Genomic DNA, 26051 nt, shown 5'->3' with positions numbered 1-26051 from the left:
GCTCTAGAGTGCAGTGCAGGTCTCAACCTCAATGTACCACGGAGAAAACGAGTAATTAAAGGATCTCTCCCGATAGAAGTACCCCCCAGAGGGGTATGGTAGGCCGATATAGCCGCCACATAAACTTTTAAGGTGGAAGGAGACAATCCAGCAGAGAAACGGTCTTGCAGGAAATCAAGAACTGGACCAACAGGGCAGTTAACAGGATCTAACTGACGCTCACCACACCAGGTGGAGAATAATTACCATTTCAGTGCATAAAGTTTTCTCGTGGAAGGAGCTCTGGATTGGAGAATGGTCTCAACGACCTCAGTCGAGAGACCGGATTCTATGAGCCGGGCCCCCTCAGAGGCCAGGCCCACAGTTTCCACAACTCCGGCCGAGGGTGAAATATCTTGCCCCCTGCCTGGGACAGCAGGTCCCTCCTGATTGGAATCTCCATGGGAGAGCCGTTCAGAAGAGACACCAAGTCCGAGAACCAAACTCGGGTCGGCCAGTAAGGGGCTATTAGTAGCAGACGAGCCCCTTCCTGGCGAACCCTCTCCAGAACCCCCGGAAGCAAAGATATCGGGGGGAATGCATACAGGTGCAGCCTCGGCCACACCTGCACCATCGCATCCAGTCCGAGAGGAGCTGGGTGCGTGAGGGAGAACCACATGGGACAATGGGTTGAATCTGACGATGCGAAAAGGTCTACCTGAGCTCGACCAAAACTTTCCCACAGGAGCTCCACCACCTCGGGGTCAAGTCTCCACTCCCCGGGCCTCAGCCCCTGCCTCGACAGGATATCCGCTTCCACATTCTGACGCCCCGGAATGTACACTGCTCTGAGAGATAGCAACTTCCCCTGGGCCCATAGGAGGATCTGATGGGCCTGCTTGCAAAGGTGACGTGACCTCAGACCCCCCTGATGGTTGATATAGGAGACCACCGATGTGTTGTCCGTACGGACCAACACATGATGGCCTCTCAGGTCTGGCAGGAAATACTTGAGAGCTCGAAATACCGCCATCATCTCCAAACGATTTATATGCCAGGACAGTTGATGGTCCTGCCAAAGACCTTGCGCCGAGCGGCCACTCATGACCGCCCCCCATCCCGTGAGGGAAGCATCCGTCGAAAGCGTGACGCGTCGACAAGAAGCCCCCAGCACTGGGCCCTGGGCGAGGAACCAAGGTTTCTTCCACATGACCAAGGCACGAAGGCATAGCCGCGTGACCTTGATCTTGCGGAACGGATTTCCCCTCGGAGAAAACCCCTTGGTTCTGAGCCACCACTGCAGGGGTCTCATGTACAGCAGGCCAAAAGTAATTACGTTGGACGCCGCTGCCATGAGTCCCAACAGTCTCTGAAACTGTTTCACAGTGAGTGACTGGCCTAGTTTTACATTCTTTACGGCTATGAGAATCGCAGAAATACGAGCAGGAGATAGACGTGCCTGCATTGTGGTCGAATCCCAAATTACACCTAGAAAAGTGGTCCTCTGAGCAGGGAGGAGAACACTCTTCTTGATGTTGAGCCGCAACCCCAAATCCTTTATGTGGGACAAAACGACATCTCGATGCCGAACTGCCAACTGCTCTGACTGAGCTAAAATCAACCAATCGTCGATGTAATTTAATACGCGAATGCCCTGGAGTCTCAAAGGAGCCAGAGCTGCATCCACGCATTTTGTAAAGGTGCGGGGTGATAAACCTAGGCCAAACGGAAGAACCCGATACTGGTACGCTTTGCCCCCTAAAGCGAACCTCAGGAACTTCCTGTGATGAGGATGGATAGATACATGGAAGTACGCGTCCTTCAAGTCTATTGTGACAAACCAGTCCTCGGACTGAATCTGTGATACAATCTGCTTGAGTGTAAGCATCTTGAACTTGAGTTTCTGAACTCTGCTGTTTAAATGGCGCAGATCTAGAATAGGACGCAACCCTCCATCCTTCTTTGGAACAATGAAGTAACGGCTGTAAAACCCTGACTCTCTGCTGGGAGGAGGCACCCCCTCTATAGCTCCTTTTTGAAGAAGTGTCAGTACTTCCTGCTCCATAACCAGAGCCTGCTGTGAGTCCACCACTGTGGGAAGGACCCCTTGAAATCTGGGCGGACGAGAACCGAACTGAATTCTGTAACCCTTTTCTATTATGTGCAGGACCCATAGAGAAATATTTGGCAGAAGTTTCCACGCTGCCAGAAATTCTGATAAGGGAACCAGTCTCTCGAGACTGGCCTCTGGATTTGATTGAACAATCATTTCGGTGCCCTGAAGCGGCGAACCGGCAGGGAACAACCGAACTGACCGTTCTACAACCCTCCTCAGAGGATTGCACGGGGACGCTGACACCTCGGTGCCCTGAAACGGCGAACCGGCAGGGAACAACCGACGTGGCAACGCTGCGACTCTCCTCGGAGAATCGCCCCCCGGAGGGCGCCAAAGAGGGACGGTTCCTCGGAATCGTTCCTCCCTGGAGGGGACCACCCTCATAAGCCTGACAGACTCGGCGTCAGGACTTCTTCTTAGTCCAAGCTCTCTTGGAGGTGACAGTCCTCAGATCCTGTCTACCCCCAACAGGCCTGGACTGCGAACGCCACTCGGGAACCCCGGATTGCGGAGGAGCCCGAGCGGCGACGCTCTGTTTCTGCTGGAACCTGTGTGCGGAGCTCGTAGACGGACGAGGCTGCTCAGATTTTATATTACGCGCAGCCTCGGGGACACTGGACCGGCGAGGAAGAAACCTCTGAAACGCAGCCGCTTGTTTTTTGTTTTCTTGAAACCTATCGACAACACAATTTATAGCGTCGCCGAACAGACTTGTAGGAGAAAGCGGTGCGTCCAGAAGAACAGACCTATCTTTGTCTTTAATATCTGACAGATTCAACCATAAATGACGCTCTGTGGCCACCAGGGCTGCCATAGAACGGCCCACAGATTTGGCCGTCTCCTTGGTGGCCCGGAGAGATAGGTCTGTTGTGCGACGCAATTCTCGAATTGCATCAGCACTAACTTCCTCACAATCGTCCATGTCCCTCAGCAGGTCAGCCTGGTATGCTTGTAAAATTGACATGGTATGTAAGCATGCCGCGGCCTGACCTGCTGCCGAATACGCTTTACCCACCAGCACTGATGTATTTTTTAATGGTCTGGTGGGTAACGTCGGGGCTTTCAGTGATGATGATGACTCGGGGGAGAGATAGCTCGCAAGCGTCTCTTCCGCACGAGGCATCGTCAAGTAACCATAGTGATCAATCCCTTTAACTTTACTGTAATTACTAGTCTGAGGATTATGCACTCTGAAAGACGCCGGTTTATTCCACGATCTCGACACCTCGGTGTGGAGATCGGGAAAAAACGGGAGTTCCCGACGAGGAGGTCGTGATCTAGATGGTAAATAACGTTCATCTAAAATACTTTTTCTAGATTCCACATCAATATCATCAGCTGGCCAGTCGATATTTAATTTAGCAACAGCACGAGATAAGACCTCCATAAGCTCCTCATCAGCAGGGGTATGAGCTGGCGAAGACTCAAATTCCCCCATATCAACGACATCCGGTTCCTCAGAACTGGATAGCCGCAACATTGGTGCCTCAACCTGGGGAGGAGAAACCGCCGAGCGGGCTCCTTCCTGGGCTGAGACACCGGATCCAGCAGGTAAGGGCTGAGAAAGGGCGGGGCCCGTCTCAAACCCCGCTACTAGATCCATCTGCGAACCCCAAGATGCACGCCGCCGCTGTGCCTCGGCAGCAGCGGGACCCGCACCTCGGGGAACACGAACCGAACCATCCTCATCAAAGAATGCCCGGCGTTTTCATGGACAAGAGTTTTCATGGACAAGCTCATGCAATGCTCACAGTCAGCCCCCTCGAGGACCGACTGGGCATGCTCCACTCCCAAACAAGCAACACACATCTGATGTGTGTCCCCACCCGTAATAAAACGAGGGCAGGGAACAACACAACGTTTGTAATCTTGCTTGCTCGCCATACTGATAAATCAATGAATATAATGCTTGGACAGACAACAATAAATAGACAAGGACAGAATCACAGAGAGCGCTTGCTGAAGACAACAGAAGCTGTCGCGGTCTGTTTTCAGGGGTGCTTTATAGTTTCCTGGTCTATGACGTCACCTATGACGTATCGGGCTTCCATTGGACTGATTTTACGCGTGCTTCATGACGCAATCACGCAGAGCGTTCCCACCGCGTCTCAAACGCAGCTCGAGTTCCCTTGAAAGGGAACAACATTGGCATATTCTGTGTTCAATCTCACACTAACATTCTCACTTGGAGCAAATAATCTCTCGAACAATGTAACAATAAAAGGGTGAAAGAAATACTGACGAGGTCCTGATATTGACGAGGGGGCGGAGAATTCGCATCAGCTGTGTGTGTGTGCTTGGCCATCATCAAGTGGTATTTCAGACTGGACGTGCTGCGATGATGATAGCTCAGTTTACAACGACAAAACACACAGATCACTTTGGTCTTGTCAATGGAACCATTTAGCAACTTTTTAAAAGTAAACTTTCCATTCAGAATCTTATTGGCATCCATTTCGGCGTCTCACGCTCGTCATCTACTCAAAACGTAACGTTAACCAACTATTTGGCCGGCTCGCAAACCTAAACAAGTGTGTGCGGCGTGCCTGTTGTTTTGTTTCCGGTCTAGCTAGATCCACTTGCGCTTTGGTCGACGAAGCAACAAAACGTCCTCGCGCGGCGCAAGCCTTTGAAATGAATGGGTTTCATAGCGCAGCGCTGCGCAATGCCGCGTCCTGTTGCAAAAGCATGTGAAAAAAACTACAACTTTTGCTAGGCCAAAAAGACCGTTAATCGCGCTATAAAAAAAATTACGCCGTTAAAATGGGTTTGTGTTAACGCCGTTAATAACGCGTTAGACTGACAGCCCTAGTTTGCCTATATTGAGGAAATGAATGCTAAGTTCACATACTCGTTTCTCTGAAAAACCACGATCTCTGATATTTTGAATTCGACTGCAGTACCTATTTCGGCCACCTATTTCGCTCCATTCTTACATACTGCACCTTTAACGCGAGAACGCGATCTACTGAAATATAGTGCTGAAATATAACCTTATATGGAATCATATCCTAAACGTTTACCTAATAATTGTCATCGAATGTGGATTAGCAATCAAGACCATTCAAAATCAAGACAACAAGACAAAAAATCTATATAAAGCACCTACCTATGGGGTGGAGGCACTGACAAAACAGCTGAACCAAAAAAAAAAAAAAGAAAAGATACCTTTCAAAAAGATTACATTAATGTCCTTCTAGAGGAGATAGAGCGAAACAAAGATGTTATTTTCAACAGATGTAAAGGACACCATACAAATAAGGAAAAACTAAACATCTGGGAGGACATTGCTACCAAATTAACTACAACCAGGGGTGTTCAAAGATCAGGGAAGGAGGTCCGCAAGAAGTGGCAGGATTTTGCAAGCCTGGCAAAAAGGAAGAGGACACTGCAGAGGACTGCAATTAAAAAAACAGGTGGTGGGACCAATAAGTCACAGCAGAGGAAGAAAAGTCCTTGTCAATACTTGGAACTGTGCTTCAGATTTGTGGTGGTATTGACATTACTGGAGGAGTAGGGGTAACTTAACCTGAGTCTGAGTCAGGTCCTTCATGCTCTGAGGAACTATCAGTTTAATCTGCCATCTCCCAGCACCTACCATCTCCTAGTCCTCCAAACAACCCTCCCAGGCCTCAGCCTCCATTTCAGATGTCCACACTGCAGCCACAACACCTCAGTTTGAGAATGTTTGGGACATAGTGCAGCTGGAGAGGGAGAAACTATATGTCTTGAAAGATATTAGGCAATGCCAAAGGCTTGCACAAAGAGGATCATCTCCCAACGCTATCTCACGACCAATTCGTCCGAATTTGACGAGTGATTAAAAGATGGCTAATTTTATCTATGATTTGTCTAAACCCACGTGATGGGTAGGTTTAGGGGCGGGGTCAGGGGTAGGTCATTCGTACGAATTCATACGAATTGGGAAACTCGTCAAATATGTACGATTTAGCAAAAATCGTACTAATTCGTACGAGTGAGGTCGTACGAATTGTTACGAATTAGCCATCTTTTAATCACTCGTCAAATTCGGACGAATTGGTCGTGAGATCGGGTTGCATCTCCTGGTATTAATAAAACCTGATGCAATGTTTTTGATGTCCATGTGTTTGTTGAACCACACAAGGCCTAAGGCCCTAAGGCCCTATGGCCCTATGAAATACTATAATAATTGTTATGAGTTCTTCCAAGTGATTCTGAAGTAAATGGCTAATGGTTGATGCTTATTTTCAGACATGCATGTAAGTTTCAATATTATTAATATATAAAGTCTATATATTAAGGGTGACAGATAGCACAAATATATGTATGGCGTCAAATCAATGCCAATAATAACCGAGCGCACAACTGATGCGCTCGGTTAAAAAACGCGCGCCCGCATGACATCTCCTCTGCACGCAATACAAGCCATCGCGCGCGCATGATCATTCCCCACGCTCTCCCGCTCGATCTGCTCTCGCCTGCTGCTTTTGCTCGCTCGAACACTTTTATTTTTGGCAGTCGAGGGGCGGGACTTACTGTTTTAATAACCTCAAATATCATTGGTTACTTCCCCTTTTCCGGAAGTCAGTTGTGATTGGACACCTGTCCAATGACCCGTAATTCACTTGACATGAGACATGAGACATTACTTAATTTGTTTTATTTATTGTGGTTTATTAATGTGTAATGTGATTTAATGCATTGTTAATATAGAATAGATTCTTCCCAGATACTTTATTAACCGGAAGTCTTACTAGTGATTGCATTGTGTTGTTAAGAGATATTTACAGACTGTAATGACGCATATCCATGTACCCACATTTTTATACATTTTTACGTAATATAAGTGGTTCATTATGTTTTCTATTAAATGTAAAAGGGGTTCTGGCTTCTCAAGTTAAGATACAGTACACAGGATGAATTATAGCTTACAAATGCCTTTTCAGAATTTGCTATAGAATACAGAGGAACAAAATTAAACCCAGCAAATTAGTAAACCCAGCTTAAACCCAGCAAATTAGATATTCAAATATTATATAGTGATCTTAATCATCTAACTTTTTGTAAGCTAATAACCTAATAAGATAAAGTATGAGGCAAGTACACAGTATAAATGATTACACCCCATCTGAACATAAAAAAAAAAAGAAAAAAGAAAATATAGAGAAAGAAAATAGATAGATATAATATAAAGAAAAATGTCTGAGTTTGTTGGGGTTTCAGAGGGGTGTAATCATTCAGGCTGTGTGTATCTTAACTTGAGAGGTAAATGTTAATAGAAAATATAATGAACCACTCAAAATTGACATAATAGTAATACACAGGGTGATAATAAAAAGCTTACAAAACAACTCTTGCTTATTGATATAAACAAGTAATGTATCTTTCATCCAAAGCCCTTGTCATATTTGCAACTATTTAATGGACACTTTTTTACATTTCTGAAGTTTTTAGAACCAATATAATTTTGGTTGGGTAAACGTAAATAGTGGTGAATGGGAGTATAGTGGTAATGTAGGTGAAGGTGAAACTCTAAAAATGCGAATATCGTGCAAAAGTTAATTTATTTCAGTAATTCAACTTAAAAGGTGAAACTAATATATTATATAGACTCATTACATGCAAAGTGAGATATTTCAAGCCTTTATTTGTTATAATTTTGATGATTATGGCTTACAGCTTATGAAAACCTTTTCGCAATATTCTAATTTTGAATTTGGGGTCTCTCATGTTATCTCACTTTGCATGTAATTTCTCTTATTAGGTTATTAGCTTACAAAAAGTTAGATGATTAAGATCACTATATAATATTTGAATATCTAATTTGCTGGGTTTAAGATGGGTTTAATAATTTGCTGGGTTTAATTTTGTTCCTCTGTATTCTGTAGCAAATTCTGAAAAGGCATTTGTAAGCTATAATTCATGCTGTGTACTGCATCTTAACTTGAGAAGCCAGAACCCCTTTTACATTTAATAGAAAACATAATGAACCACTTATATTACGTAAAAATGTATAAAAAATGTGGGTACATTTGCAATGCTAATTGCCAGTCTGTAAATATCTCTTAACAACAGAATGCAATCACTAGTAAGACTTCCTGTTAATAAAGTATCTGGGAAGAATCGATTCTATATTTGTACAGTTAACTGGCTACAATATGTTTAGACTAGACAGAGTATGTAAAGGAGGAGGAATTGTAATTTATGTAAAATGTTGCCTAAATGTTTCGGTGTTAATGTCTATTTCTGTCCCAAAGGAATATGAATGTTTAGTTTTAAATGTGGTATTTGGTAACAACGCTCATTTAACTCTTGCAGGGGTATATCGCCCCCCTTCAGCCCCTCTGTGCACTTTAACTAAGCTTTTTGATGTACTTTCTATTTATGTTAAATCAGAATTATTGATTTTAGGAGATTTTAACCTTGATTGGCTGTCCCCTATATCTGATAGACTCAAAGACATTTGTACTGAGCTAAATTTAACACAGCTGATAAATTACCCAACTCGCCCTAATGTAAAAAATCCGGAAAAATCATCTCTGTTAGACATTATTATAACTAATACTCCCCATAAATATATAGCCAGTGGGGTCTTTGCAAATATTATCAGTGATCATTGTCCAATTGCTTCCATAAGAAATACTAGACTCAAATATCCTGACCCCCATATTATCTGTAAGAGAAATTTTAAACACTTCTCACAGCAAGCTTTTAACTTACATTTGTATCACTCTGAGCTTTTATCTACTAGTAGTATTCTGGACTCAGAGTTAGCCCTTGCTCATTTCTCTTGTATTTGTAACTATATTTCAGATAAGCATGCCCCCTTTAAGAATTATCGTATAAAAAAAAATCGGACAAATTCATGGTTCTCTCCAGAATTATCTAACCTTTTCCGGCTAAAGAATCAGGCTTGGTCATTTGCAAGGAAAACAGATATCCCAGCCGATTGGCTGATTTTCAGACAATTGAGAAATAAATGTACTGCAGCTGTAAAAAAGGCAAAATCAAACTACTTCATCAGTGCTATGACTGATTCTGCTGGTGATCCTGTTAAATTCTGGAAAACCGTTAACTCACTGAAACGGGGAAATTCTGTTGTTTCTCTGCCAAAGCAAATTACTTCAGATGCCGGTATTTTAAGTGGGAAAAATGATATATGTGATGCTTTTAACAAACACTTTATTTCTGCAGGGTTTTTATTTGAACAAAAATGTGACCAATATGACCTTGGTCAGGTAAATGACTCTTCACCCTGTTTACTAAACTTAGCTCCCCTTAAAAAACAGGAAAATAATAACCAGTTTTTTAGTTTTAAATTATTCACAGAGAGAGAGGTCCTATAGCTGCTATCAGTGCCTTAGATACAAAAAAATCCCTAGGTGCTGATAACTTAGATCCTTACTTACTAAAGTCTGCTGCACACATCATTGCTGGCTCTGTGACTCATATCTTTAATTTATCATTAACTACAGGAATTATCCCAAAGGTGTGGAAAGCAGCTTTTGTTTTGCCTTTACATAAGGGAGGTGACAGTAACAATCTGGATAATTACCGACCTATATCTAGGCTACCCTGTCTTGTAAAAATATTTGAGTCTTTAATTAACAAACAGTTACAATCATTTCTCTCCGAAAATAATTTGCTTAGTATCAATCAGTCCGGTTTTAGACCTAAACACAGCACCACCACAGCCACAATGCTTGTTGTGAATGATATTGCTAATGCATTAGATGAAGGAAAGCACTGTGCTGCATTGTTTATAGATCTGTCAAAAGCTTTTGACACTGTAGACCATGATATATTTTTGAGTAATCTCTCATTTATCGGGCTGGGTCCTGATGCTGGGTCCTGATGCCTGCAGATGGTTCTCTAACTACCTGACAGGTAGAACTCAAGCCGTCTTGGTTGATGGGGTTAAGTCAGAGCCATTAGCATTACTAAAAGGGGTGCCTCAAGGTTCAGTAATTGGTCCATTGTTGTTTTCGTTGTAAACAATATTGGTGATGGTATTAGAAAATGTCAAATTCATTTTTATGCAGATGATACTGTGTTGTACGCTACTGCCCCATCAGCAGAGCAAGCTTTAACGATGTTGGAGTCTGATTTTAAAATTTTACAGAGATCTCTTTTAAAACTTAAATTGGTTTTAAATGCTAAGAAAACAAATTTTATGTTTTTTTCTAAGACAAAACTTTCCTTAAGAAATACTTTTGTACTTCACTCTGTACATGCTACCATTAGGAGATATCATTAGGGAACATGGAATTAGTTTTCACTGTTATGCCGATGATACTCAGCTGTATATTTCTTCACGCCCCGACGAAACTTACCAATTCACAAAATTAACGGAATGCATAGCCGATATAAAAAATTGGATGACTAGTAATTTCCTACTACTAAATTCTGAAAAAACAGAGATTCTAATTATTGGACAAAAAACTTCCACACGTAATAACCTAGAATACTGTCTAACACTTGATGGATGCTCTGTTAAATCTTCGTCGTCGGTTAGGAACCTGGGTGTGCTCTTTGATACCAATCTCTCATTTGAAAGTCACGTGTCTAGTATCTGTAAAACCGCATTTTTCCATCTTAAAAACATATCTAAATTACGCCATATGCTCTCATTAACAAATGCAGAACAATTAGTTCATGCGTTCATGACATCAAGGCTAGATTATTGTAATGCTCTACTGGGTGGTTGCCCTGCACGCTTAATAAATAAACTACAGCTAGTTCAAAACGCAGCAGCTCGAGTTCTTACCAGAACCAGGAAATATGACCATATTAGCCCGGTTCTGTCAACACTGCATTGGCTGCCTATTAAACATCGTATAAATTTTAAAATATTGTTGATTACTTACAAAGCACTAAATGGCTTAGCTCCGCAGTACTTGAGTGAGCTTTTAAAACATTATAGTCCTTCACGTCTATTGCGATCTCAAAATTCCGGCCAGTTGATAATACCTAGAATATCAAAATCGACTGCTGGCGGTACATCCTTTTCTTATTTCACGAGTTCACACTTACATCAATTAAACAGAGTAAAGATTATGCGTATTTGGCGTGCTGTCCGGGGGGAGGGCTCCGAGCTCGGAATTTTGCCCGAACCCAGAGTACTCCCCCCGTTGTTGTAAGAGTATTAGGACTATAAGTGAGGAGATGGGGTGGTGGAGGGATGCTGTTAAACTGTCAATGAACGGAGGTAAGTTTGCTGTATATATGCACAGCGCTTAACTCGTTGATTAAGCACCACTCATGTCTAATTAGGTTTGATTATCTGAATGTGCTCCACGTGTGTTTAATTAGGTTTAATTATCTGAACGTGCTCCTCCCGAACTTTGTTAATAAAACATCATTTCACGAGTTCACACTTACATCAATTAAACAGAGTAAAGATTATGCGTATTTGGCGTGCTGTCCGGGGGGAGGGCTCCGAGCTCGGAATTTTGCCCGAACCCAGAGTACTCCCCCAAAAGGCAAAAAGAGCAAAAGGACAGCCGCCAGACTAAAGACCCCCCAAAACGCAGAGAATTTGGCGGGCTGGCGTTTTGAGAATAAGCCTGGTTGCTTGACCAGGAGGGCCTGCTGGCTCACGAACGGGGAGCAGTCGTAATTTGGAACAACAGTCGGGAGGGCTCGCACCGTTTCTCGACGGGAGTAGCTCACAGCGTCAGACAGGCGAGCTCTACCGGCCGATGAACAGCGTGATTTATGCCGCCTGACCAGGAGGGCCCATGTTGCTTCTGGCGGAAGCAGCTCACTGCGCTAGGCGGACGGGCCCTATTGGCTGACGAATGAGGAGCAGCAAGATTTGGGTATGACGGGTGATCTCTGCCGACCGATGGGGGGGGAGCAGCGAGATCTAAGATGGCCGACCGATAGGGCCCATGAAGCTTCCGACGGGAGCAGCTCACAGCGTCGGACTGGTGGGCTCTACCGGCCGACGGCGGAGTGACAAATTTTGGAAGCCCGGCCGGGAGATTTCTTGCTGTGTCTGCTGGGAAATCAATACCTGCTGGATGGGAAAGAGGAAACATAGATGAATGCTACGTCCGCTGGGAGACCAAAGCTTGCTGGACGGAGAAGGAATAACAGATGCATGCTATGACTGCTAGGAGACCAATGCTCGCTGGACAGAGGAAGAGGAAACAGATGCATGCAACGTCCGCTGGGAGACCAATGCTCGCTGGACAGAGAAAGAGGAAACAGATGCATGCAACGTCCGCTGGGAGACCAATGCTCGCTGGACAGAGAAAGAGGAAACATAGATGCATGCAACGTCCGCTGGGAGACCAATGCTCGCTGGACAGAGAAAGAGGAAACATAGATGCATGCCACGTCCGCTGGGAGAGCAATGCTCGCTGGACAGAGAAAGAGGAAACATAGATGCATGCAACGTCCGCTGGGAGACCAATGCTCGCTGGACAGAGAAAGAGGAAACATAGATGCATGCAACGTCCGCTGGGAGACCAATGCTCGCTAGACAGAGAAAGAGGAAACATAGATACATGCAATGTCCGCTGGGAGACCAATGCTCGCTGGACAGAGAAAGAGGAAACATAGATGCATGCAACGTCCGCTGGGAGACCAATGCTCGCTGGACAGAGAAAGAGGAAACATAGATACATGCAACGTCCGCTGGGAGACCAATGCTCGCTGGACAGAGAAAGAGGAAACAGATGCATGCAACGTCCGCTGGGAGACCAATGCTCGCTGGACAGAGAAAGAGGAAACATAGATGCATGCAACGTCCGCTGGGAGACCAATGCTCGCTGGACAGAGAAAGAGGAAACATAGATGCATGCCACGTCCGCTGGGAGAGCAATGCTCGCTGGACAGAGAAAGAGGAAACATAGATGCATGCAACGTCCGCTGGGAGACCAATGCTCGCTGGACAGAGAAAGAGGAAACATAGATGCATGCAACGTCCGCTGGGAGACCAATGCTCGCTAGACAGAGAAAGAGGAAACATAGATACATGCAATGTCCGCTGGGAGACCAATGCTCGCTGGACAGAGAAAGAGGAAACATAGATGCATGCAACGTCCGCTGGGAGACCAATGCTCGCTGGACAGAGAAAGAGGAAACATAGATACATGCAACGTCCGCTGGGAGACCAATGCTCGCTGGACAGAGAAAGAGGCATCACGTAGGGGTTTTAACAGGAATATTAATTCTGAATAGTGAGGTACTGGAGAGGAGACATCACTGCTGCGGCAGTGGAGAAAATAGCCAGAGAAACAGAGCTCCTGCGGGAGCAGAGACATCACTGCAGCGGCAGTGGAGAAAATAGCCAGAGAAACAGAGCTCCTGCGGGAGCAGAGGAGACATCACTGCTGCGGCAGTGGAGAAAATAGCCAGAGAAACAGAGCTCCTGCGGGAGCAGAGGAGACAAAACTGCTGCGGCAGTGGAGAAACTTACCTGGAGAAAAAAGGAGCTCCTGCGGGAGCAGAGGAGACATCACTGCTGCGGCAGTGGAGAAAATAGCCAGAGAAACAGAGCTCCTGCGGGAGCAGAGGAGACAAAACTGCTGCGGCAGTGGAGAAAATAGCCAGGGAAACGGAGCTCCTGCGGGAGCAGAGGAGACATCACTGCTGTGGCAGTGGAGAAAATAGCCAGAGAAACAGAGCTCCTGCGGGAGCAGAGACATCACTGCTGCGGCAGTGGAGAAAATAGCCAGGGAAACAGAGCTCCTGCGGGAGCAGAGGAGACGTCACTGCTGCAGCAGTGGAGAAAATAGCCAGAGAAACAGAGCTCCTGCGGGAGCAGAGACATCACTGCTGCTGCAGTGGAGAAAATAGCCGGGGAAACAGAGCTCCTGCGGGAGCAGAGGAGACATCACTGCTGTGGCAGTGGAGAAACTTACCTGGAGAAAAAAAGAGCTCCTGCGGGAGCAGAGGAGACATCACTGCTGTGGCAGTGGAGAAAATAGCCAGAGAAACAGAGCTCCTGCGGGAGCAGAGGAGACGTCACTGCTGCGGCAGTGGAGAAAATAGCCAGGGAAACGGAGCTCCTGCGGGAGCAGAGGAGACATCACTGCTGCGGCAGTGGAGAAAATAGCCAGGGAAACAGAGCTCCTGCGGGAGCAGAGGAGACATCACTGCTGCGGCAGTGGAGAAAATAGCCAGAGAAACAGATCAGATTATTTTATTTAATGCCATGTCGGCATTCAGAGCTATTTTCATGGCAAAAATTCAATCACAAAAATACAAATATCATATAAATACAATAAAAACAAAGCAAATATAAACAACAAGTCATATTATATAATATATATATATTTAAATTAACATGATAAAAAATCCAAAACCTTTTCGGGCATAATCTCATTAAATATGTCCTTCAATGAAGAAACTTCATAAAAGAGCATTCTGCTTGCGTTAAGGCCAGAACAATCTAATAAAACATGTTTGACAGATAAGGGAATTTTACAAAACATACACAAAGTTGGGTCTTCAACTTTAAGCAAAAAAGCATGGGTCAAACTTGTGTCCAGAGAAACAGAGCTCCTGCGGGAGCAGAAAACTTACCTGGAGAAATGAGCTCCTGAGGGAGCGGAGAAGACACCACTGCTGCGGCAGTGGAGAAATTTACCTGGACAAATTGAGTTCCTCTGGTGTGAGGCTGAGCAAAGGGAGGAGTAGGTTGGGGCCTGGTGGGCCGATGCTCGTCTTCTTGCGCGTTAATCAAAAACGCGAAGAGGAGGTGAGAGATTAAATCCTTGCAGGATTATGCGCATCTGAAGTTTAAGTGGCCGAGCAAAGATAGCAGTTCGCGTTTTAGAACAGTGGGAAGGTGGACGAGATCAAAAATATCCTATCGATTTTTTCTTGTGCAGTGAGGCCTGGAAAACAACTGTATCCAAGTTAATGCCTAGAATTCAAATGGACGAGGCTGAACCCATGTTTTTAACCTGTGCAATTGGAATCCCGAGCTCAGCAGAAACTGTGCGGGGCTGAGAGATCGATTATTAAACGTACGAAAATGTTCTTATTTTCTCAGTTTATTTCGTTTATTTTGATCATTTCTATGGGTCATATTCCCTGCCGATTTGTTCGTTCTGAATCAGAAAAACCAATAGAGAAACTGTGGCTTTAAACTAGCCTACCTACTTCAAAGAATAAAAATGCATTTATGCTATAACTTTAAGTTTCTAAGCGATTTTTGTAAATAAATTGCAGGACAGTGTTAACGAAAGGTTCTTAATGATTCTGTGTGCAATCTGCACGTAATGTGCAACCTATTGTTTACGTGTGAGTTTACCAAAAGGAAGCATCGCGTTAATGAACGGAAAATCATTTGTATGGAAACTATTTAAAACGCGTGTTCCCCCGATCAAAATTAGTATCCAGATAGCATAACTTGCTCGTGATTCAACAACTGAAGTGATACGAAGTTCAATTAGGGACAGAAAACGAAAAGGTTTTGAGCTGAGCACTCACAGAGTTGACCCGGCAGATGTTGAGTGTGGACTGACCGGGACTGAATCTGCAGCGCGGCTTACTTAGGGCCTGCTGCGGCGGCCTGACGCTGGAGGAAGACCCGTTCCTTCGAATTAAGAGGGCGGCATTGCCTTATGACCATTTCTCTATGGCAGGAATTATTGAATGGTCCAGTTTAAAGAAATACGCGGAAGTAGATTGCTGATGTTTCGCCCGCGGTGACGAGGACCCGTTTGTTTGGCCTGACGCCCACGAGATAATACCAGAGGATTGTGGCAAAGATTCCTAATCCTGAAGGACGAAAGATTCTTCATCAAACGGGAAGCACTCGATTCGGACATGTTAGGAAGGTACTGCGGGGCCAAATGCTGTTAAACTGTCAATGAACGGAGGTAAGTTTGCTGTATATATGCACAGCGCTTAACTCGTTGATTAAGCACCACTCGTGTCTAATTAGGTTTGATTATCTGAATGTGCTCCACGTGTGTTTAATTAGGTTTAATTATCTGAACGTGCTCCTCCCGAACTTTGTTAATAAAACATCATTTAGCACCAAAACTTTGGAATAGTCTTCCTACCATTGTCCGGGAAGCAGACACACTCTGTCAGTTCAAAGCTAGACTAAAAACACATCTCTTTGACCTAGCATACACATAATACATTATAGACTTCGATAATTCAATGTTAGGCTGCATAGATTAGGTCAGCCGGAACTGGGAACACTTCCCTTAAATCCAGATGTACTCGTTACATCATAAGAAGAATGGCATCTACGCTATCTTTAGTGTCTTTGTTTATCCCGAGGTTTTCCTGCAGCCTGCCGGATCCAGGCCGTATCCAGATCTGACGAAGGAGATTCGCCTGGACCCGATGACAATGCAGTGCTGAAGTGTCAACTATCCTCTCCCTATGGAGGATCCCTTTCCCACTCTACAGATAAAGCGTTGTTAAAAAATCCGGTTCGCGTACCTCGAAGTGATAAAATAAAATTCTGTATCAAATTTATAGGCAAGACAAGTAGTTTGTTTAGGCATGGTTTGTTGGGAAATTACAAACCTGCGCACACATATTCAAACGAATTTAACTATAGAATCAATTTTTAATGCGCATGTGAACGCCATCAGGTCACAGGTTCGCGTTTAAAGTCTGTTTAGAGAGAACGCCGTCGTCTTAGTGGCCCCTAATGTAATAACAAATGATAATTTTGCGGGAAGTGAATCAATCAAAACCAACTTTAGCTGGAAATAACATTATTCAAAAATCGCTATAAAGCCAAAACAATCTCTGTTACCGTGAATTGTATGTTTATCTCTGTAAAGCTGCTTTGAAACAATCTCCATTGTTAAAAGCGTTATATAAATGAAGATGACTTGACTTGACTTACTAGCCTGGATGGTACTCCAATTGAACAGGTCTCCGAATATAAATATCTAGGTGTATGGTTAGATGATAGGCTTTCTTTTAAAAAGCATATTGCTGAACTTAGTAAAAAGCTAAAAATCAAAATGGGGTTCCTTTATAGAAACAGGGCTTGTTTGTCATCTCTTCATAGAAGACAAATTATTCAGGCCACTTTTATGTCTGTTTTAGATTATGGTGATATAATTTATATGCACGCTTCTACCGCTACATTAAAACCTCTGGATGCTATATATCACTGTGCAATTAGGTTTATCACTGGTGATAACTATAAAACTCATCACTGTATTTTATACCAACATGTGGGATGGACCTCTCTTGCTGTGAGACGTGAGAAACATGCTCTCCTTTTTATTTACAAAGCTCTTCTTTTACAATTACCTCCTTACATATCTTCTTTGCTTTTTATTAGACATACAAATATTTTAACAAGATCCCAAAGGTGGATTACATTAAAGACCCCATCAATCTTAACAGAACTGGGTAGGTCTGCATTTAGTTATTTTGCCCCATATATATGGAATAAATTGCAGATCAAACTTCAGATAAACAATCTTATGTCCCTGGCCCAATTTAAAAATGTATTGGAGGATTTATATGATGTCTTATGTGTTTGTGACTGTTTTTGTTGATTTGGTTGTCTTCATTGTGTATGTATTTTTAGTGTATGATATTGTATATGTTTACATGTTTCACAGGGCTCAGCTGAAAAAGAGATCTCGGCCTCAGTCTGGTTCCCCTGTTAAAATAAAGTTTAAATAAAATAAAAATGTATATGCCGCAAAGGCTATGCAGCTATCAACTGCCAGGTGAGCTGCTGCTGAGTGGTTTGCGTCTGTTAGCTCCGTATTCCTTTCTGTTTTGAATCTTTATTTACAATCATTTTGTGTAGTTTATATAGCTAATTATATCTTAGTTATCACCTCACATTAATCTGACATCGCTAGCTTCTAAATCGTTATAAATAGCACAACACGCTAGTAATTTCACTAGCCTGCACAACACGCTAGTAACTCGCTAGACTGTTAAAGGACAAGTTCGGTATTTTACACTTAAAGCCCTGTTTTAAGATCGTTTCTGATGAAATAGAACGGTTAAAGGAGAACTCATCCGGCGCAAAATGAACCTTTGGTCTAACTACACATTGTTACCTAGTCAACCGTTATCTGAGATTTGTTTTCATGATTATCGAATGTACATAGTTTTATCTCTCAAAACAGTTTAGCCTATAACGCTAGTATAACGCTAGTATATAGGGCATAGAGTAATGACAAATACAAATCGCTTGTTAATACCACTAACAAGGCTCAAAATAGCCCCACACTAACACGGTAGCATAATGAGGGTCCCTACCTTCAAACCGAAGCATTGAGAACTTTGTCAGTGTTCAGACAGTTTAATAAGAAGATATTTTATACAGTCAACTTCGCGTATACAGGCAGAAGCCATCTTTGAAAAACAGTCTCTACCAGTCGATCTACGAACGCCGATCCAAGCCTACTGTTCGCGCTCACCTTATCACAACTTATAGCTCGTTCACATCTCACCCAGCGCACTTGGATCGGCGTTCGTAGATCAACTGGTAGAGACTGTTTTTAAAAGATGGCTTCTGCCTGTATACGCGAAGTTGACGGTATGTATAAAATATCTTCTTATTAACCTGTCTGGACACTGACAAAGTTCTCGAGGCTTCGGTTTGAAGGTAGGGACCCTCAACCGTGTTAGTGTGGGGCTATTTTAAGCCTTGTTAGTGGTATTAACAAGCGATTTTTTTTTGTCATTACTCTATGCCCAATATACTAGCGTTATACTAGCGTTATAGGCTAAACTGTTTTTAGAGATAAAACTGTTTACATTTGATAATCATGTAAACAAATCTCAGATAGCGGTTGACTAGGTAACAATGTGTAATTAGACCAAAGGTTCATATTGCGCCGGAGTTCTCCTTTAAGATTGAAATTTGGACGCATGCTGCTGGCCCGAGAATTTTCGGTTTCTGTGGTAGCACCCCCCCCCCCACCCCCCCACCCCCACCCACCCCACAATGGTTGCATAGGTGCACTGGAACAATCCTTCATAAAATGCATTAAACTTTAGTTTACAAAGACGTGAAACTCACCGAGTGGTCAGGGGTGTTCACTGATATGCTCACACAAAAATCGCTGCAAAAGATGCTTTCCAACAGGTTTTATCGTAGTTTTTGTCCAAGTCAAGTCAATGGAGTTGGACAAAAACTACGATAAAAAACCTGTTGGAAAGCGTCTTTTGCAACGATTTTTGTGTGAGTATATCAGTGAACACCCCTGACCACTCGGTGAGTTTCACGAGTTTCACAGTTAGTTCATGCATTCATGACCTCAAGGCTAGATTATTGTAATGCTCTACTGGGTGGTTGCCCTGCACGCTTAATAAACAAACTACGGCTGGTCCAAAACGCAGCAGCTCGAGTTCTTACTAGAACCAGGAAGTATGACCATATTAGCCCGGTTCTATCAACACTGCATTGGCTCCCTATTAAACAGCGTATACATTTTAAAATATTGCTGTCTACTTACAAAGCACTAAATGGTTTGGCTCCCCAGTACTTAAGCGAGCTCTTAACACATTCCACCCCCACCTCTTCGGAGGACAACTTTATTTATTTTATTTTATTAAACTGTAATAATTGGTTTGAGTCTTGAAGTGGTATTTTAGTGAGTTGCACCAAACGTTCGGAACCAAGACGGGAAAGAGACCTGTACCTTGACTGCTCTGGCTTAGAAATGACCTAGAATCGGGATTGCCTAGACATAGACTGTTAACAGGCTTGTGCTAACTGTAGACCACGTGGATAGTCCACAGACTGATAATGGGATTGTGCTGACTGCAGACTGCTGGGCCGGAACACAGACTGGTAACTGAATTATGCTGACTGCAGACTGCTGGGCTGGTCCACAGGCTGGTTACGGACTTGTGTTAGTTGCAGATTGATAGGCCGGGACACAGACTGGTAACGAGTTTGTGTTGACTGCAGGCCACTGGGCTGGTCCACAGACTGGTAACGGGAATGTGCTGACTGCAGACTGCTGGGCTGGGACACAGACTGAGAGCTGGTTTATGCTGACTGCAGGCCACTAGGCTGGCCCCCAGACTAGTAACAGGCTTATACTAAATGCAAACCACTGAGGTCTGATCCACAAACTGTGAGCTGGCTTAAACTGGTTGTTGAATGCCAGACTGGTCCACAGCTTGTAAGCTGGCTTGGGCTAGTTGTTGGATGCTAGACTGGACCACAGATTATGAGCTGACTTGAGCTGGTTGTTGGATACTAGACTGGTCTACCAGTTGTGAGCTAGCATGGGCTGGTTGTTAAATGCCAGACTGGTCCACAGACCGTGAACTGACTTGGGCTGGCTGTTGAATGCCAGACTAGTCCACAGCTTGTGAACTGACTTGGGCTGGTTGTTGAATGCCAGACTGGTCCACAGATCGTAAGCTGACTTGGGCTGGTTGTTAGATGCCAAACTGGTCCACAAATTGTGAGCTCGCTTGGGTTGGTTGTTGGATGCCAAACTAGTCCACAGATTGTGAGCTGGCTTAGGCTGGTTGTTGGATGCCAGACTGATCCACATACTGTGAGCTGGCTTGAGCTGGTTGTTGAATGCCAAACTGGTCCACAGGTTGCGAGCTGGCTTGGGCTGGTTGTTGGGTGCCAGACTGATCCGCAAGCTGTAAGCTGACTTTGGCTGGCTGTTGGATGCCAGGCTGGTCCACAGATTGTGAGCTGATTTGGGCTGGTTGTTGGATGCCAGACTGGTCCACAGACTGTGAGCTGACTTGGGCTGGTTATTGGATACCAGACTGGTCTACAGGTTATGAGCTGACTTAGGCTGGTTGTTGGATGCCAGACTAGTCCACAGACTATGAGCTGGCTTGAAATGGTTGTTGGATGCCAGACTGGTCCACAGGCTGTGAGCTGACTTGGGCTGGTTATTAGATGCCAGACTGGTATACCGATTGTGAGCTGTCATAGGCTGGTTGTTGAATGCCAGACTGGTCCACAGACCGTGAGCTGACTTAGGTTGGTTGTTGAATGCCAGACTGGTCCACAGATTGTAAGCCGGTTTGGGCTGGTTGTTGGATGTCGGATTGGTCCACAGATTATGAGCTAACTTAGGCTAGTTGTTGGCTGCCAGACTAATCCACAGATTGTGAGCTGGCTTAGCCTGGTTGTTGGATACCCGACTGGTCCACAGACTGTGAGCTGGTTTGGGCTGGTTTTTGAATGCCAGACAGGTCCACAGGTTGTTGGATGCCTGGCTGGTCCACAGATTGTAAGCTGATTTGAGCTAATTGTTGGATGCCAGACTGGTCCACAGACTGTGAGCTGACTTGGGCTGGTTGTTGGATGCCAGACTGGTCTACAGATGATTTTTGGATGCCAGACTGGCCCACAGATTGTGAGCTGGCTTAAGCTGGATGTTGAATGTCGGACTGGTCCACAGACTGTGAGCTAGCTTAGGCTAGTTGTTGAATGCCAGATTGGTCCACAGACTGTGAGCTGGCTTGGGCTGGTTGTTGGATACCAGACTGGTCCACAGATTGTGAGCTGGCTTAGGCTGGTTGTTGGATGCCAGATCGGTCCACAGACTGTGAACCGGCTTAGGTGGGTTGTTGAATGCCAGACTGTAAGCTGGCTTAGGCTAGTTGTTGGATGCCAGACTTTTCCACAAACTGTGAGCTGGCAAGAGGATAGTTTTCTTTGCCACAAATAATGTGGTGATGGCCATGTGTGCTTTGCAGACTGGCAACTAGATTGGGGAAGTGAGACTATATCATCTTCTCACCTGTGGGGTTCGGGAGGAAGAGAGGGGGTGACGGGGGAAGTCTTATTTTGTTGACCGCTGTAGAACACACTTCTGGATCGCTGATCGATTGCTCCTGTCTGCCTCGCTGCCTGCTGTGTGTTTGTTTGCTTCGAGGTTGTAAGCTCCGCCTGAGCCTCGTATTTCTTTCTGTTTTGAGCTATCATTTATCATTTACTATCATTTCTAGTTGTTTATACTACTAAATACAGCTTACCCAACATCTGAGATTAACCTTACATCTCTAGCTTCCGTTATTGTTAACACAGCACGCTAACTCGCTAACGTTAGCCTGTTAACGCGCACCCCGTGCGATTTATTTATTTATTTTCTCTCGCGCGCCCGCGCCTTTGAGTTCATAAGTCCAGGTAAGTAAGAATCAGTCAACAAACACGGTGAGTAATGTCTTGTCCTGTTATTGTCACCTGTGTCACATGTCATATGTTTAGTATAGCCTTCTCCGATGGCAATATAGGATTTATATGTGATAAATGCAAGGAGACAGTCAGGCTGACGGAGAAGATTTCAGAACTAGAGACACGCATCCAAACTTTAATTGAGGATGGTAAGAATGCTAGATCTTTAGATAGTGTTTTGGATGCGCCTCGCATAGTGAACTCTTTACATGATACGGTTCCGGCTGAAGTAGAGCCCGTGCAGCAGGGCAGATGGGTGACTGTCAGAGATCGTTCTAGTCGCGGATCAAAGAACCACTCTTCCGTTCCGATTCCCATAACAAATCGATTTGCCCCACTCAGTGAAACACCCACTGAGAATTCTGTTGATTGTGCCCTGGTAATTGGTGATTCGATCACACGGAACGTGAAAATAGAGACACCAGCCACCATAGTCACATGTTTGCCGGGAGCCAGAGCGCCTGACATCAAAGCAAATTTAAAAGTGCTGGCTAATGCTAATCGTAAATTCTCTAAGATCATTATTCATGTCGGCACTAATGATGTTCGACTCCGCCAGTCGGAGATCACCAAAATTAATATTAAAGAGGTGTGTGAACTCGCAAGTATGATGTCAGGCACTGTAATTTGCTCTGGCCCTCTTCCTGTTCGCAGGAGTGATGAGATAGTTAGTAGATTGGCCTCACTGAATCGCTGGCTGTCTGAGTGGTGTCCGCAAAATAATGTAGAATTCATAGACAATTGGAAAAGTTTTTGGGGCAAGCCTGACCTGTTGAAAAGAGATGGTATTCATCCCTCCTGGGCTGCTGCTGCTCTTCTCTCTAGTAATTTGGCTCATAGTCTTAGAGCTAAAACATGACAATCTGGGCCAAATAAGCAGACAGACTGGCTAAACCGACCGTCTGCTAGCGGCCTCACGTCACCAAGGTCAGATAAATCCCATCACATAGAGCCTCTTTCACCTAGATATCATCATATAGAGACTGTGTCTGTTCCCCGAATTTGGAAATCCAAAAAACGTCAGGTTAAAAATTTAATTGATGTTCAACAAATAAAAAACAGATATAATACAGATGAGCAAATGATAAAGCTTGGGTTGCTGAATATTCGATCCCTTACTCCAAAATCACTCATAGTTAATGATATGATTTCAGATTATAATCTAGATGTGCTGTGTTTGACAGAAACCTGGCTAAAACCAAACGATTATATTACTTTAAATGAGTCAACCCCACAAGATTACAGTTATAAACATGAACCTCGTCTGAAAGGGAAAGGGGGAGGTGTTGCTGTAATTTATAGTAATATTTTCAAAACCACTAAGAAATCTAGTTTTAAATATACTTCTTTTGAAGTGTTGGTTCTTAATGTAAAAATATATAGTGTAAACGATAAATCACATTTGAGAATTCTGCTGGCTACTGTGTACAGGCCACCAGGGCACCATAAAGATTTTATCAAAGAATTTGCGGACTTTCTATCAGAATTAGTATTGGCTGCAGATAAAGTACTAATTGTTGGTGATTTTAATATAAATGTAGATAATGAAAAAGATGCATTGGGATTGGCATTTAAAGATATTGTAAACTCAATTGGAGTTAGACAACACGTGTCGGGACCTACTCATTGTCGTAATCATACTCTAGATCTAATATTATCACATGGAATAGATATTGATGCCGTTGAAATTCTGCAGCAGAGCGATGACATCTCAGATCATTATCTAGTCTCATGTAAATTACATTTAGCCAAGGCTGCAAAGCCGACTCCGTGTTATAAATACGTCAGACCTATAACTTCTGCCACTAAAGATTGCTTTATCAATAATCTTCCTAATCAGTTTCATCATCTCAGCATCCCAGATAGCTTAGAAGAACTCGATATTGCAACAGAAACTTTTAACTCTCTCTTTTCCAGCACTTTAGACGCAGTTGCTCCATTGCGCTTAAAGAAGATTAAAGAAAATAGTCCAACACCGTGGTACAACGAGCACACCCAGGCCCTTAAGAGAGCAGCCAGAAAAATGGAGCGCAACTGGAAGAAAACTAAACTAGAGGTATTTCGGATTTCATGGAAAGAGAGCTCGATTGCTTACAGTGAGGCTTTAAAAGCTGCTAGATATGCTTATTTTTCAACCCTATTAGAAGAAAATAAATATAATCCTAGGTATTTATTTGAAACAGTAGCTAAACTAACGAAAAAGAAAGCTTCAACCCCAGAAGTGTCCAAGCAACACAGCAGTGATGACTTTATGAACTTCTTTCCTTATAAGATTGATAATATCAGGGACAAAATTATAACTATGCAACCGTCTACCACAGTATCGCATCAGGGAGTGCATTGTAGTGTCCCTGAGGAAAAATTTGATTCATTTGTTGCCATAGGAGAGGACGAATTTTCTAAACTCGTTAAATCATCTAAATCGACAACATGTATGTTAGACCCTATACCGACTAAGCTACTGAAAGAGATGCTTCCAGAGGTCATAGATCCTCTTCTTACTATCATTAATTCGTCTTTGTCTCTAGGATACATACCAAAAACCTTTAAGCTGGCTATGATAAAACCGCTTGTTAAAAAAACGCAACTTGATCATACAAAATTAGTCAATTACAGACCAGATCTCGAATCTGCCTTTTCTATCAAAGATATTAGAAAAAGCAATATCCTCACAACTGTGCTCCTTTCTAGAAAGAAATGATATCTGCGAGGATTTTCAGTCAGGATTCAGACCGTACCATAGTACCGAGACCGCTCTCATCAGAGTCACAAATGATTTGCTCTTATCATCCGATTGTGGTTGTATCTCTCTATTAGTGTTACTTGATCTTAGTGCTGCATTTGATACTATTGACCACAACATTCTTTTAAATAGACTCGAAAATTATGTTGGCATTAGTGGAGTTGCACTAGCATGGTTTAAATCATACTTATCTGACCGTTATCAGTTTGTAGCAGTAAATAAAGATATGTTCAATTCAATTCAATTCAATTCAAATTTATTTGTATAGCGCTTTTCACAATACATATTGTTTCAAAGCAGCTTTACAGAAAGTGCATTTCAGAAATGTACATAGAATAATATAGTTAGTTAATCATCATGTATTAATTTAGGGCATAACATATCGCCGGCGTTGAGTCGTCTCTTCACAGGCGTCGAGTCGTCTCTTCATAGGCGTCGAGTCGTCTCATCGCAGGTGTTGGAGCGTCTGAAGTCTCCGTGAGAGGCTGGATACAAACTGGAGCTGACGAACGCTATTTACCTCGGGACTAGCGTCCCGAGATAACAGCAGAAAAGCAGATGGGAAATAATTAGCGTAGCTGCTGTTCATAATATTAATGCAGTCGATCTGATTCAACAGTGGTATAAAAGGTAAGCATTATGTGAATGCTTGGCTGAAGAGATGCGTCTTTAATCTAGTTTTGAACTGGGAGAGCGAGTCTGAGCCACGAACAGTATCAGGAAGGCTATTCCAGAGTTTAGGAGCTAAATGTGAGAACGCCCTCCCTCCTTTAGTGGACTTAGATATCCTAGGAATGACCAGAAGCCTCGAATTTCGGGATCTTAAAGAACGCGATGGATTGTAGGGCGATAGAAGGTCCATTAAATACACAGGAGCTAAACCATTTAGGGCTTTATAGGTCAGTAGTAGTACTTTGTAATTGATACGGAACTTGATAGGTAACCAGTGCAGAGATGATAGAATCGGTGTTATATGATCATATTTTCTTGACCTAGTAAGAACTCTAGCGGCTGCATTTTGGACTAACTGTAGCTTGTTTATTGAAGATGCAGGACAACCAGCTAATAAAGCATTACAATAATCTAGTCTCGAGGTCATGAAT

Source organism: Rhinichthys klamathensis, unplaced genomic scaffold, assembly GCF_029890125.1.
Source record: "Rhinichthys klamathensis goyatoka isolate OS25496 unplaced genomic scaffold, OSU_Roscu_1.1 h1tg000033l_1, whole genome shotgun sequence".
In the NCBI taxonomy this organism is placed as follows: domain Eukaryota; kingdom Metazoa; phylum Chordata; class Actinopteri; order Cypriniformes; family Leuciscidae; genus Rhinichthys; species Rhinichthys klamathensis.
The sequence above is the reverse complement of the archived record's forward strand: the minus strand, read 5'-3'. Positions refer to the sequence as shown.